We start from the raw sequence: 13519 nt of genomic DNA on the forward strand, positions 1-13519 counted from the left end.
AAAACCCCCACCCCCACCCCCTTGGATCCGCCTATGCAGTGCAGTGACATTATTTTGCAAAGGATTAGAAAGGAAGCAAAGATAACATGTGTTTGCCGATATCATATGTGTTAACCCTAATTCTTTACAGCCCCACCACAAAAATCCCTCACGAAATGATTTGGCAAACATCAGTGTGCTGTTGGAAAGTCAACAGGGCGAGGGGCATATATCAACATGGCCTCTCGGCGATGTCGCCAGGCATATCAGTTTGTGTATATAGTTTCCGACAGGTCCAGATGGGTTTCTAGATGGACCAGGTCCATGTAAGCGACCTCATATAGCCGTCCATATCGAATGTCACGCCACGTGAATAAAATGACCGTTGCAAATTAAAACGTGCCATGGTCAACACATTGTGACAGGTAATTAAAGAACACGTTAGAAGTGATGATGAGATAATTACTTGGACAACATGTAGCAGCACGTCTGGTACTGGTGTAGATCTCCGGGAGGGTTCGCAACCCTGCAAAGCCTCACACATCCCAAACGAGAAGCATGGCAGCCTTCAAATCACCATTCGCTCGATTCCTGGTCTATACTCTGTGTACTGCCGTGTATCAACACTGTTGTAAGTATCCATACACTCTGTGTACTGCCCTGTATCAACACTGTTGTAAGTATCCATACACTCTGTGTACTGCCCTGTATCAACACTGTTGTAAGTATCTATACACTCTGTGTACTGCCCTGTATCAACACTGTTCTACGTATCTACACTCTGTGTACTGCCCTGTATCAACACTGTTGTAAGTATCCATACACTCTGTGTACTGCCCTGTATCAACACTGTTGTAAGTATCCATACACTCTGTGTACTGTCATGTATCAACACTGTTGTAAGTATCTATACACTCTGTGTACTGCCCTGTATCAACACTGTTGTAAGTATCTACACTCTGTGTACTGCCCTGTATCAACACTGTTGTAAGTATCTACACTCTGTGTACTGCCCTGTATCAACACTGTTGTAAGTATCTACACTCTGTGTACTGCCCTGTATCAACACTGTTGTAAGTATCTACAAGCTGTGTACTGCCCTGTATCAACAACAGTATTATCTACACTCTGTGTACTGCCCTGTATCAACACTGTTGTAAGTATCCATACACTCTGTGTACTGCCCTGTATCAACACTGTTGTAAGTATCTACACTCTGTGTACTGCCCTGTATCAACACTGTTGTAAGTATCTACACTCTGTGTACTGCCCTGTATCAACACTGTTGTAAGTATCCATACACTCTGTGTACTGCCCTGTATCAACACTGTTGTAAGTATCTACACTCTGTGTACTGTCCTGTATCAACACTGTTGTAAGTATCTACACTCTGTGTACTGCCCTGTATCAACACTGTTGTAAGTATCTACACTCTGTGTACTGCCCCTGTATCAACACTGTTGTAAGTATCTATACACTCTGTGTACTGCCCTGTATCAACACTGTTGTAAGTATCTACACTCTGTGTACTGCCCTGTATCAACACTGTTGTAAGTATCCATACACTCTGTGTACTGCCCTGTATCAACACTGTTGTAAGTATCTACACATTGTGTACTGCCCTGTATCAACACTGTTGTAAGTATCTATACACTCTGTGTACTGCCCTGTATCAACACTGTTGTAAGTATCCATACACTCTGTGTACTGCCCTGTATCAACACTGTTGTAAGTATCTATACACTCTGTGTACTGCCCTGTATCAACACTGTTGTAAGTATCATACACTCTGTGTACTGCCATGTATCAACACTGTTGTAAGTATCTATACACTCCGTGTACTGCCCTGTATCAACACTGTTGTAAGTATCTACACTCTGTGTACTGCCCTGTATCAACACTGTTGTAAGTATCCATACACTCTGTGTACTGCCCTGTATCAACACTGTTGTAAGTATCTATACACTCTGTGTACTGCCCTGTATCAACACTGTTGTAAGTATCCATACACTCTGTGTACTGCCCTGTATCAACACTGTTGTAAGTATCTATACACTCTGTGTACTGCCCTGTATCAACACTGTTGTACGTATCTACACTCTGTGTACTGCCCTGTATCAACACTGTTGTAAGTATCTACACTCTGTGTACTGCCCTGTATCAACACTGTTGTAAGTATCTACACTCTGTGTACTGCCCTGTATCAACACTGTTGTAAGTATCATACACTCTGTGTACTGCCCTGTATCAACACTGTTGTAAGTATCCATACACTCTGTGTACTGTCATGTATCAACACTGTTGTAAGAATCTATACAAGCTGTGTACTGCCCTGTATCAACACTGTTCTACGTACTCTGTGTACTGCCCTGTATCAACACTGTTGTAAGTATCCATACACTCTGTGTACTGCCCTGTATCAACACTGTTGTAAGTATCTACACTCTGTGTACTGCCCTGTATCAACACTGTTGTAAGTATCTACACTCTGTGTACTGCCCTGTATCAACACTGTTGTAAGTATCTACACTCTGTGTACTGCCCTGTATCAACACTGTTGTAAGTATCATACACTCTGTGTACTGCCCTGTATCAACACTGTTGTAAGTATCTATACAAGCTGTGTACTGCCCTGTATCAACACTGTTGTAAGTATCTACACTCTGTGTACTGCCCTGTATCAACACTGTTGTAAGTATCTACACTCTGTGTACTGCCCTGTATCAACACTGTTGTAAGTATCCATACACTCTGTGTACTGCCCTGTATCAACACTGTTGTAAGTATCTACACTCTGTGTACTGTCATGTATCAACACTGTTGTAAGTATCTACACTCTGTGTACTGCCCTGTATCAACACTGTTGTAAGTATCTACACTCTGTGTACTGCCCTGTATCAACACTGTTGTAAGTATCTATACACTCTGTGTACTGCCCTGTATCAACACTGTTGTAAGTATCTATACACTCTGTGTACTGCCCTGTATCAACACTGTTGTAAGTATCCATACACTCTGTGTACTGCCCTGTATCAACACTGTTGTAAGTATCTACACTCTGTGTACTGCCCTGTATCAACACTGTTGTAAGTATCTACACTCTGTGTACTGCCCTGTATCAACACTGTTGTAAGTATCTACACTCTGTGTACTGCCCTGTATCAACACTGTTGTAAGTATCTACACTCTGTGTACTGCCCTGTATCAACACTGTTGTAAGTATCCTATACACTCTGTGTACTGCCCTGTATCAACACTGTTGTAAGTATCTATACACTCCGTGTACTGCCCTGTATCAACACTGTTGTAAGTATCTACACACTGTGTATTCTGCCCTGTATCAACACTGTTGTAAGTATCTACACTCTGTGTACTGCCCTGTATCAACACTGTTGTAAGTATCTACACTCTGTGTACTGCCCTGTATCAACACTGTTGTAAGTATCTACACTCTGTGTACTGCCCTGTATCAACACACTGTTTGTAAGTATCTACACTCTGTGTACTGCCTGTGTATCAACACTGTTGTAGCATCTACACTGCTGTGTACTGCCCTGTATCAACACTGTTGTAGAAGTATCTACACTCTGTGTACTGCCCTGTATCAACACTGTTTTGTCAAAGTATCTACTCTCTGTGTACTGCCCTGTATCAACACTGTTGTAAGTATCTACACTCTGTGTACTGCCCTGTATCAACACTGTTGTAAGTATCTACACTCTGTGTACTGCCCTGTATCAACACTGTTGTAAGTATCTACACACTCGTGTACTGCCCTGTATCAACACTGTTGTAAGTATCTACACTCTGTGTACTGCCCTGTATCAACACTGTTGTAAGTATCTACACTCTGTGTACTGCCCTGTATCAACATTGTTGTAAGTATCTACACTCTGTGTACTGCCCTGTATCAACACTGTTGTTGTAAGTCATACAATCTGTGTACTGCCCTGTATCAACACTGTTGTAAGTATCTACACTCTGTGTACTGCCCTGTATCAACACTGTTGTAAGTATCTACTCACTGTGTACTGCCCTGTATCAACACTGTTGTGAAAGTATCTACACACTGTGTACTGCCCTGTATCAACACTGTTGTAAGTATCTACACTCTGTGTACTGCCCTCTATCAACACTGTTGTAAGTATCTACACTCTGTGTACTGCCCTGTATCAACACTGTTGTAAGTATCCATACACTCTGTGTACTGCCCTGTATCAACACTGTTGTAAGTATCTACACTCTGTGTACTGCCCTGTATCAACACTGTTGTAAGTATCTACACACTGTGTACTGCCCTGTATCAACACTGTTGTAAGTATCTACACTCTGTGTACTGCCCTGTATCAACACTGTTGTAAGTATCTACACAGTTGTAAATATCTGTGTACTGCCCTGTATCAACACTGTTGTAAGTATCTACACTCTGTGTACTGCCCTGTATCAACACTGTTGTAAGTATCTACACTCTGTGTACTGCCCTGTATCAACACTGTTGTAAGTATCTACACTCTGTGTACTGCCCTGTATCAACACTGTTGTAAGTATCTACACTCTGTGTACTGCCCTGTATCAACACTGTTGTAAGTATCTACACACTGTGTACTGCCCTGTATCAACACTGTTGTAAGTATCTACACACTGTGTACTGCCCTGTATCAACACTGTTGTAAGTATCATACACTCTGTGTACTGCCCTGTATCAACACTGTTGTAAGTATCTATACACTCTGTGTACTGCCCTGTATCAACACTGTTGTAAGTATCTACACACTGTGTACTGCCCTGTATGAACACTGTTGTAAGTATCTACACTATGAATGAATCAATCAATCAATGAATGAATGTTCTTTATTTCCACCAATGGTTTGGAGAGTTATACATCCAGTTATGTATATATTTTTAGAGCATAACACATATTTGTGAAAAAATAGAATGTTCAATAATATTTGAAACATTCAACAGAACATAAGAAATGATAGCTCTTGGCAACAGATGATCACTGGGCAATATGTACAAAGCACTGCATGCTATTCTTATAAATACAGAATGCTGGCTAAGTTCCATGCACTGATGCGTTTTGCAATAATGCTCATGAACCTAGCCCAGCTATCAAGGGTCATGTCCTGCACAACCAGAGTAATGGAACCAAGGTATGTGAGGATTTTAACCTCGTCTTCAGCATCTTCGAGTCTCATATACGTGTCAAGAGACACGTTATCAAACAGATGCTCGCTCAGTGCGTTCCTGTTTTCTACCAGCTTGTCACAGTATAGGAGTTGATGTTTTACAATGTCCTCACTTTCAGTCTCGCATATAAGACACAGTCCAAGTGTGACGGTCAGTATACCCAACTTTATCAGAGCATAGACAGGAGGGGTGGCCATGTTATACCACAAACACAGGTTCCATAGACGATGAGGAGAGAGGCGTGTATGAATGGCACCAAATCGCTGCATATTTGGACGCTCTTGGAGTTTACTTCTCCATTTAGTGTGTTCGTGGTGGCATATAGCCTTCTGTACCATGGAATTCCATATCTTTTTGCATGGAAATTCTCCTGTTGTCATGAAGGTGTCAATGATATCTGAAAATCCATATTTGTGAGCTGCATTCAAGAGGTCATGGGCAATCGATCTTGTACTTTTTACCACAGTAGACATATATTCCGCGAATCTCAAATACAAGATAGGCTTCACAATACTGGTACTGGCTGAGCGACAGAGTCGGCCCCAAAACAGGAGCTTTGATTTATCTACTCTGCCTTGCATTGACCATAGTCCTAGCACCTGAGCTGTAGCAACTGTAGGAGATCTCTTGTGGAGGTTCTGGACTCTTCTAGCAAAGTAGCGCTGGACAATTTCCATTTCATTCATCTCAGTGCTGCTGATATGGCTCCATAGCTCACGTGCGTAGAATGCAGAAGGAAAGATAACTCTCTGCCAGATATTGGACGATGACACAGGGTTTAATCCACCAGCTCGTAATCCTACATCTCGGATTGAGTTTATTGCTCTTCTCGCCTTGGCACATGCACGAGTTGTCCTTTCTCTTGCTTTCTCTGTATGCATGATGGATCCCGCATACACAGTGTTGGATTTGATTGGCAGTCTTACATCCCCGATTCTGAAAACGGGTTTGTTGAGATATTTTGTAGAATTTGTGAAGGACAGGACACAGCTCTTAATGGCGTTGTATGTCATTCTCCAACTGCAGGCATATTGGTGGATCTTGTTAAGAGCCATATTGAGACCATGTACAGTAGTACTGACGACTGTGGTGTCGTCAGCAAGTAGAACTGTCGGGATGTGATTCGTGCCAATAGTTAGTCCACATTGTAATTGGTCTAGCTCCGAAATAAGGTCATTGATGTAGACTAGAAACATCCATGCCGATAACACTCGCCCTTGTCCTACTCCTTGGTGGATGTGAAAAACATCACTTGTCATCCCGTTGTACTTTACACAGGCTTGTGCTTCTTTATATGATTGCTGGATTAGATGCCATGAACGATCCTTCACACCAATAGTGTGTAGTTTCAGGAGGAGTCCGTCGTGCCATATTCTGTCGAAGGCGCCATGTATCAGAAACCCAAGACTGCACATGTGGGTATCAACGTGAGGATACAATTCATTTTGTCTATACCTGCCACAAATACAATAATATCAGAGAAACTATGTACTTTTACATACATGGGTATGACGTGACATCAATACTTTATGGCCATAGTTTAGTCAGCAGTTCCACAAACATGGGCATCCTGCAATCAGTTCACGACTGCAACATTAAAAGCAAACGATTTGATCAATTATAATTCATGTAGAAAGGATAACTGCATTATCATTTGTTTTCACAGACACCACTGACTCCAAAATACTGGCTTTATCTACTCCGTTTGTGCAAATGTACATTATGTTTAGCACTATCTTGTAGAAACCATTTACCAGTTGTGTCAACTCATTACCTGGAGAGGTACTTACATAAGCAAGATTTGCTTTTTTACCGATCCAGATTTCTTTTGAAATAAAAAACCCCAAAACATAACTCGATATTTCCATTACCCATGCTGGAAACTCATCTAAGTCAGCCCGCCCCCACTGACTACACATGCGTGCTGATTTCAGGCGGCCTCAAATGCTACACCTGTCCACAAACTTCATGGGTGGACCCAGTCTCGGCTAACCTGAACTGTATGGCGAACAGCACGGAACAAACATGTCCAGCTGATGAGGTAGGAATATCTGTAACCGGAGATGATATGTTCCTGTAGGATGTCAACTACATCCAACATGTACACCACAATGCTGATTAATGTTTAACGTCTTTAATGTACACAGAATAGATGCTACAGTGTGACGTCAGAGACAAGGGGTGTCACCGTTCGAAAAGGATGCACAAGGAGTGAACGTTGCCTCGGAAACCGAATCTGCTGCAGTCAGGATTTCTGTAACGCAGGATTCGACAGCCGTGAGTTCTGAGAAAGATTCGAGAAGACCCGCTTATTTATCACTCCGCCTATTTATCAAACACCGCTACTTATGTAACCAGTTCTATCATTCTTGTCAAATCTAATAAAGGTATGTAACGTCACATAGACGTCTTGACCATACCAAAAATACTACCTTGACCGTTAGGGTAAGGACAGTCTGACTGTTAGTGTTAAAGAGCATCTTATGGGGTAAGGACACACCGTGACTGTAAGTGATAAAGAACACGTTCTGGTGTAAGCACAGTCTGTACCTGTTGATGATAAAGCACACGTTCTGGTGTAAGCACAGTCTGTACCTGTTGATGATAAAGAACACGCTCTGGTGTAAGCACAGTCTGTACCTGTTGATGATAAAGAACACGTTCTGGTGTAAGCACAGTCTGTACCTGTTGATGATAAAGAACACGCTCTGGGGTAATGACAGTCTGTACCTGTTGATGATAAAGAACACGCTCTGGTGTAATGACAGTCTGTGACTGTTGATGATAAAGAACACGCTCTGGGGTAATGACAGTCTGTGACTGTTGATGATAAAGAACACGCTCTGGTGTAAGCACAGTCTGTACCTGTTGATGATAAAGAACACGTTCTGGTGTAAGCACAGTCTGTACCTGTTGATGATAAAGAACACGCTCTGGGATAATGACAGTCTGTGACTGTTGATGATAAAGAACACGCTCTGGGGTAATGACAGTCTGTGACTGTTGGTGATGAAGAACACGCTCTGGGGTAAGGAATGACCGCGAGGCTGGCAGATGACAAAACTCATTGCGTTAGTAACCTCTTCCAGGACCACAGCTTTCAATGTAACCAACATGATGTGTATCTGTTCATGCAGATCTAAAGACTGGTCATGGGAAAGCATGCACTGACGTCTCTCAGTGCGTGCAAGGGGAAGGGAACATGGTTTGCAGTGCCAGCAGTCTCGATGGCGCACCCAAGGTATGCCACTGTGAACAGGACAGGTACAAGTTCGGAGCCGTGTGCAGAAGCAGTAAGTGAGTGAGTGAGTGAGTGAGTTATTATTTAACGTCACATCGGCAATATTTCAGCCATATCGTGACGAGAACATTTGATATTGAAATGAAATATATGTATATTATAAAACACCTGCCGACGAAGGACAGTAAAAATACTAGATGATCACAGATATATATATAAAACTAGCGAACAAAGCTAAAATATTCCAATTAAAGAAGACAATACAATGTAAAAATGGGCTATAGATCGCCAACAACTGAAGGTAGATCACCATACTAGGAACCATGGGGACTTACATTACCTTTGCTACCTGCATGGACCCTAGCTGGATTTACACCATACCTTCAGCCATTGGCGTTTATACCGAAAATTAGCCATATAGTAAAATAACAAAAATACTACGATTAAAAACCTGGTATACTTAAATGTACTTGAAATGTTTTGGGACTTACGTACCCGCAGAAGCAGTAAGTAATTACAGAAACCTAATGCACGAAGGAGAACAACATGTGATAACTTTTTATGGACCACGGTCCCGTTTCAGAAAAGTATCATAGCGCTACGACTGCCGCATGACAATATCATGCATGTTCACGTTCAGCCGTGTACCGTCCCATTATCACTATTACAGCATTATACGCTTCCAACATAGCCAGTATTAAATTACATCAAACTAAATAGGATATTGGAAAACAGCAGATCTAAGGGGACCCAAGATCCAGAAGTACGTCATAAATATAATCATCGTAATAAACACGTAACACGGACAATGTATAAACCAACAGAGAATGGTAACTGTGCTTCTTTCCTCGGCTTATTTGTCAATTCCTTGTTATAGTTCTGAAGAGAGTCTGGGGATTTATGAGTACCTGTATATGAAATTCATGCATTTCAAACTTTGTCTACAACTGTTTGTGACAATCCACGTTTAGTTTACGTGTCCTACACATCACCATTATGTTGTTAGCTGTTCAGTTATGCTTTTAACTAAATCCCCAAAATCATAATATATAAATAGGGCAAACCCTTTCCACATTCATAAGGAATCTCTGCTAAAATGTTGGAGAGTACAATTCCAACAGTGTATCAATCAGTGTTTGTGAATCACTGCCAGTCAGCAGTGTTTAATACTCCCAAAATTCCAAGCCAGACAGCCGGACTGGTAACTTTAAAAAATGACCAGCCCGGATACAAACTTGCCTGTCCGGATTTCAACAATAAAAAATCACCCACCATGTACCCCACCATTGCAAAACATCAGTGTGGTCGTTAGTCATTTTCAAAAGGCGGGGTTCGAACTCCCCCTCTGGATCCGCCACTGTACCATACCATGGGTCAGTATCATGTTTGTCTCCACAATATTGTTCACCATAATCTCATAGACCAGCGAATCGAGATGCTTCAGTTTTCTGTTATCCTTGCCTAACAGAAGTATTCATCTTGTCATCTTGGTTTCACATGAGATGGACTGATCCCATTTGGGCGAGAAAAACACTGTATTGTAACATGTCAGCCCGCCAAATCATGTATTTGATATCTCCATCAAATGTCTTTGACGTTATGCTTTTAATATTCAGGTATTCTCAGTGTCTAAAGCAGATGCAGCTATCCCATTGTAAAGTGTTACTTACGTCTTCGAGGAGATGATCTTCTGCAAAGACGTGTTGAAAGGCGACATAATAGTCATTATCTTCCAAGCTACGGTCCATTCCGTTTTACATACTGTGCTTCATATCTCGTTAATATATTTTTGGATTGCGCTCATCAACCTACACTAACATCTCGTCTCTGAGATGAGCACTTTTTACAGAAAAAAGCGGTTCCTAGATTATCTTCATAAAACATAATATACAGTATAGAAAGGAGCCCAGTCTTTCTTCATGTTTAGCCTTAATCTGGACTTACCACGTAATGAAGACTTGCATGGTCTGTGTTGGGATTATGTCAGTATAACAGACACTTTATCAAACATACGTGAATGAATATGAGTCAGTCAGCTATACTAATTATATACGAAACATTTAACTAGGGGCTCGTTAGAATCATAATAAACACTGCATGTTTAATAACAAATAATGGTGAAATAATGATGACATCCAGTTGCCTATCTCAGCAAAGACAGTTGAAGCCAATAACAGAGTATTCTTTCATACACAGTGAGCCGAGTGGGTGGACATTGTCTTGAAGATGAACACTGTCTTCCGTACAACTCTTTCTGTGAGAACAACCGATGCCGCTGTGGACACTATTTCTACGCTAACGATACAGTCTGTATGATCAGTGCGTGTCCCTTTCTACATGTCTTGACATAGCATGCGGGACCTAAATGTAACCATCTCCAGTGTTTTCCTGTAGTATAGTATGACCAGAAATTATTGAGAATTTTAGGAAAATGTTTAATTGGATTTCTAGTATAAACAACAACCTTGACCAGCTATCAAGTGCTTGGTTTCATTCAAGAGAGACAACTCCGTTAACCCTTTTTCATAAGTTTGTGAAGAGTTATCCCCCTTTGTTTACTTGCTAGCAGACGACATTTTCAGTGATCCTCAGTATGGATGATTTAGAGAAGAGGAAGTTGATTTTAGAGTATTATAACAAGGGCATCAGATCAGCTAAATTGATTTCAAGTAGAACAGGCATCCCTTTGTCCACTGTTTATCGTGTTTTGAAAAATAGTGCAAATGAATATGGCATTGAGCACCAGGGAGGCGCAGGTAGGCCCAGAAAAATTGACTGTCAGTGACAGGAGGCGGCTTGGTATTCTTGTTTCTAAAAACAAACGAAGGAGTTTAGAAAACTTAAGGCTGGATATGACTGATAGAGGAACTGTGGCTGTCTGTAAGGAGACAATTAGAACTGAGCTGCATGCAATGGGTTGGCAGAAAAGTCGAGGAATTCCATCACAAAGGAGCGAAGGTTGAACTGGTGCTTACAGCATAGAAATTTTAACTGGGACAATGTGATTTTCTCAGATGAAAGTTCTGTGTGGCTGTTTCCTAATACACTGAAATTCTGGACCAAACAAACTGAAAACCTTTGTATCAGCGCCCAAAGTACAGTCCAAAATTTAACGTGTGGGGTGGCATATCTGTGTTAGGGGCAACGCCCCTCTGTGTATTTGAAGGGAATATGAACAGTGAGCGGTACACAGATATTCTCGAGGGACATTTACTTCCATCTGCTCACGCGTTCTATAGAAAAATTTTGGATTTTCCAGCAGGACAACGACCCAAAACATCGTTCAAAGCATTCACAGGCCTGGTTTCGGACCCAAAATATGACATTATGAGATTGGCCAAGCTATAGCCCTGACCTACATCCAATAGAAAATGTTTGGGGACTTATGAAGGAAAGTGTCAATAAGAAAAATCTGACAAATATTGCTGAAATGAAAGAAGAGGTGGTCCGATATTGGGACAGCATGGACCACGACTTTCTAACTTCTTTGATCAGTAATATGCCCCGCCACATTGAAGCCTGCATTAAATTGCTGCCCATGGTGACTTGACAAAATACTAACTGTTCACCTGTCTTTGAATCTGGAGTTATGTTCTGCTAATTAATATTCACTTTTAATACGTGAGTATTTAAAAATTACAATCTTTAAATTCTCAATAATTTCTGGTTGTACTGTAATACATAAACGAACGTGTAGTGCAAACTGTATACAATGTCAATGAAATGTAGGAGAACCAAAAGTGATGCGCGATCTGGTGTATTTATTGTCACCTCACTCTTATTTCTCCTTAGAAGTTGGTCTGTCTGCATGGTGCACCGAGGACATTCAGTGTCGACCCGAGCACTCCCAATGTGACACTGGAGCTTGTCTGTGTAAACCTGGCTTTGACACATTGTTCGAATCAGGACAGTGTTCAGGTAAGAGTCATACCGACATATTTGTCAAGATATATATACAGTACGAATGTCAATATATTAATTTGTTCAATCCAGTAACTGACACGTCATTAAATTTCCTTCAGCATATTTTGAAATGGTCACACTATATGACGGTGGTCTGTAAATAATCGGGTCTGGAACAGACAATCCAGAGATTGACATGCATCAACTTTATTCTCTTAGTCATCTCTCACGATACGTATTGGTTACTGAGGATCAACTCTATCCGGATCTTCACGTATACCTTTAGTCACATAGTCCTTCCTTCAAACTGCGAGCGGGTTGTCATCAATAATGTGCTTGTTCTAAAAGTTTTAAACCATAGAGGCTTTGAATTCCATAATAAAGTTTATGTGTTACCTTTCGTAAGTTTTGGTCAAGTTCTCTCAGTGATGATGAATTATGTTGTCTTTTTCAGCGAGTGCAGGGCTGAAAATGCCATTCTTTGTACTGTTTCTCATGTTGGTCATCTGCGTAATGTGACTACAGCTTAAACACGTCCCACCACCACATCCTCTTGATTCATGTCATCTGTGCAATGTGACTACAGCTAGAACAGATCACAGCTACCTCCTCCTGAAGCCTGTCATCTGTACATGGTGTGTCTGCAGCTGGAACACATCACAGCTACCTCCTCCTGAAGCCTGTCATCTGTATGTGGTGTGTCTACAGCTGGAACAGATCACAAGTACCTCCTCCTGAAGCCTGTCATCGGTACATGGTGTGTCTGCAGCTGGAACACATCACAGCTACCTCCTCCTGAAGCCTGTCATCTGTATGTGGTGTGTCTACAGCTGGAACACATCACAGCTACCTCCTCCTGAAGCCTGTCATCTGCGAGGTGTGTCTACAGCTGGGTGTCCTCTGCAGCTGGAACACATCACAGCTACCTCCTCCTGAAGCCTGTCATCTGTATGTGGTGTGTCTACAGCTGGAACACATCACAGCTACCTCCTCCTGAAGCCTGTCATCTGTATGTGGTGTGTCTACAGCTGGAACACATCACAGCTACCTCCTCCTGAAGCCTGTCATCTGTATGCGAGGTGTGTCTACAGCTGGAACACATCACAGCTACCTCCTCCTGAAGCCTGTCATCTGTATGTGGTGTGTCTACAGCTGGAACACATCACAGCTACCTCCCTCCTCCTGAAGCCTGTCATCTGTACATGG

General features: G+C 41.8%; 1 long non-coding RNA gene across 1 annotated transcript; it reads right to left on the reverse strand.

Moving 5' to 3' along the window:
• Nucleotides 1–12504: 12504 nt before the first annotated feature.
• LOC124279021 lies at nt 12505–13382 on the reverse strand. The gene is made up of 2 exons (XR_006899267.1): nt 13240–13382; nt 12505–13163 (listed from the first exon to the last, which is right to left on the reverse strand). It is a non-coding gene; the product is annotated as an uncharacterized LOC124279021 (long non-coding RNA).
• Nucleotides 13383–13519: the final 137 nt, after the last annotated feature.

Source organism: Haliotis rubra, unplaced genomic scaffold, assembly GCF_003918875.1.
Source record: "Haliotis rubra isolate DU_JTF1 unplaced genomic scaffold, ASM391887v1 Scf245, whole genome shotgun sequence".
NCBI lineage: Eukaryota > Metazoa > Mollusca > Gastropoda > Lepetellida > Haliotidae > Haliotis > Haliotis rubra.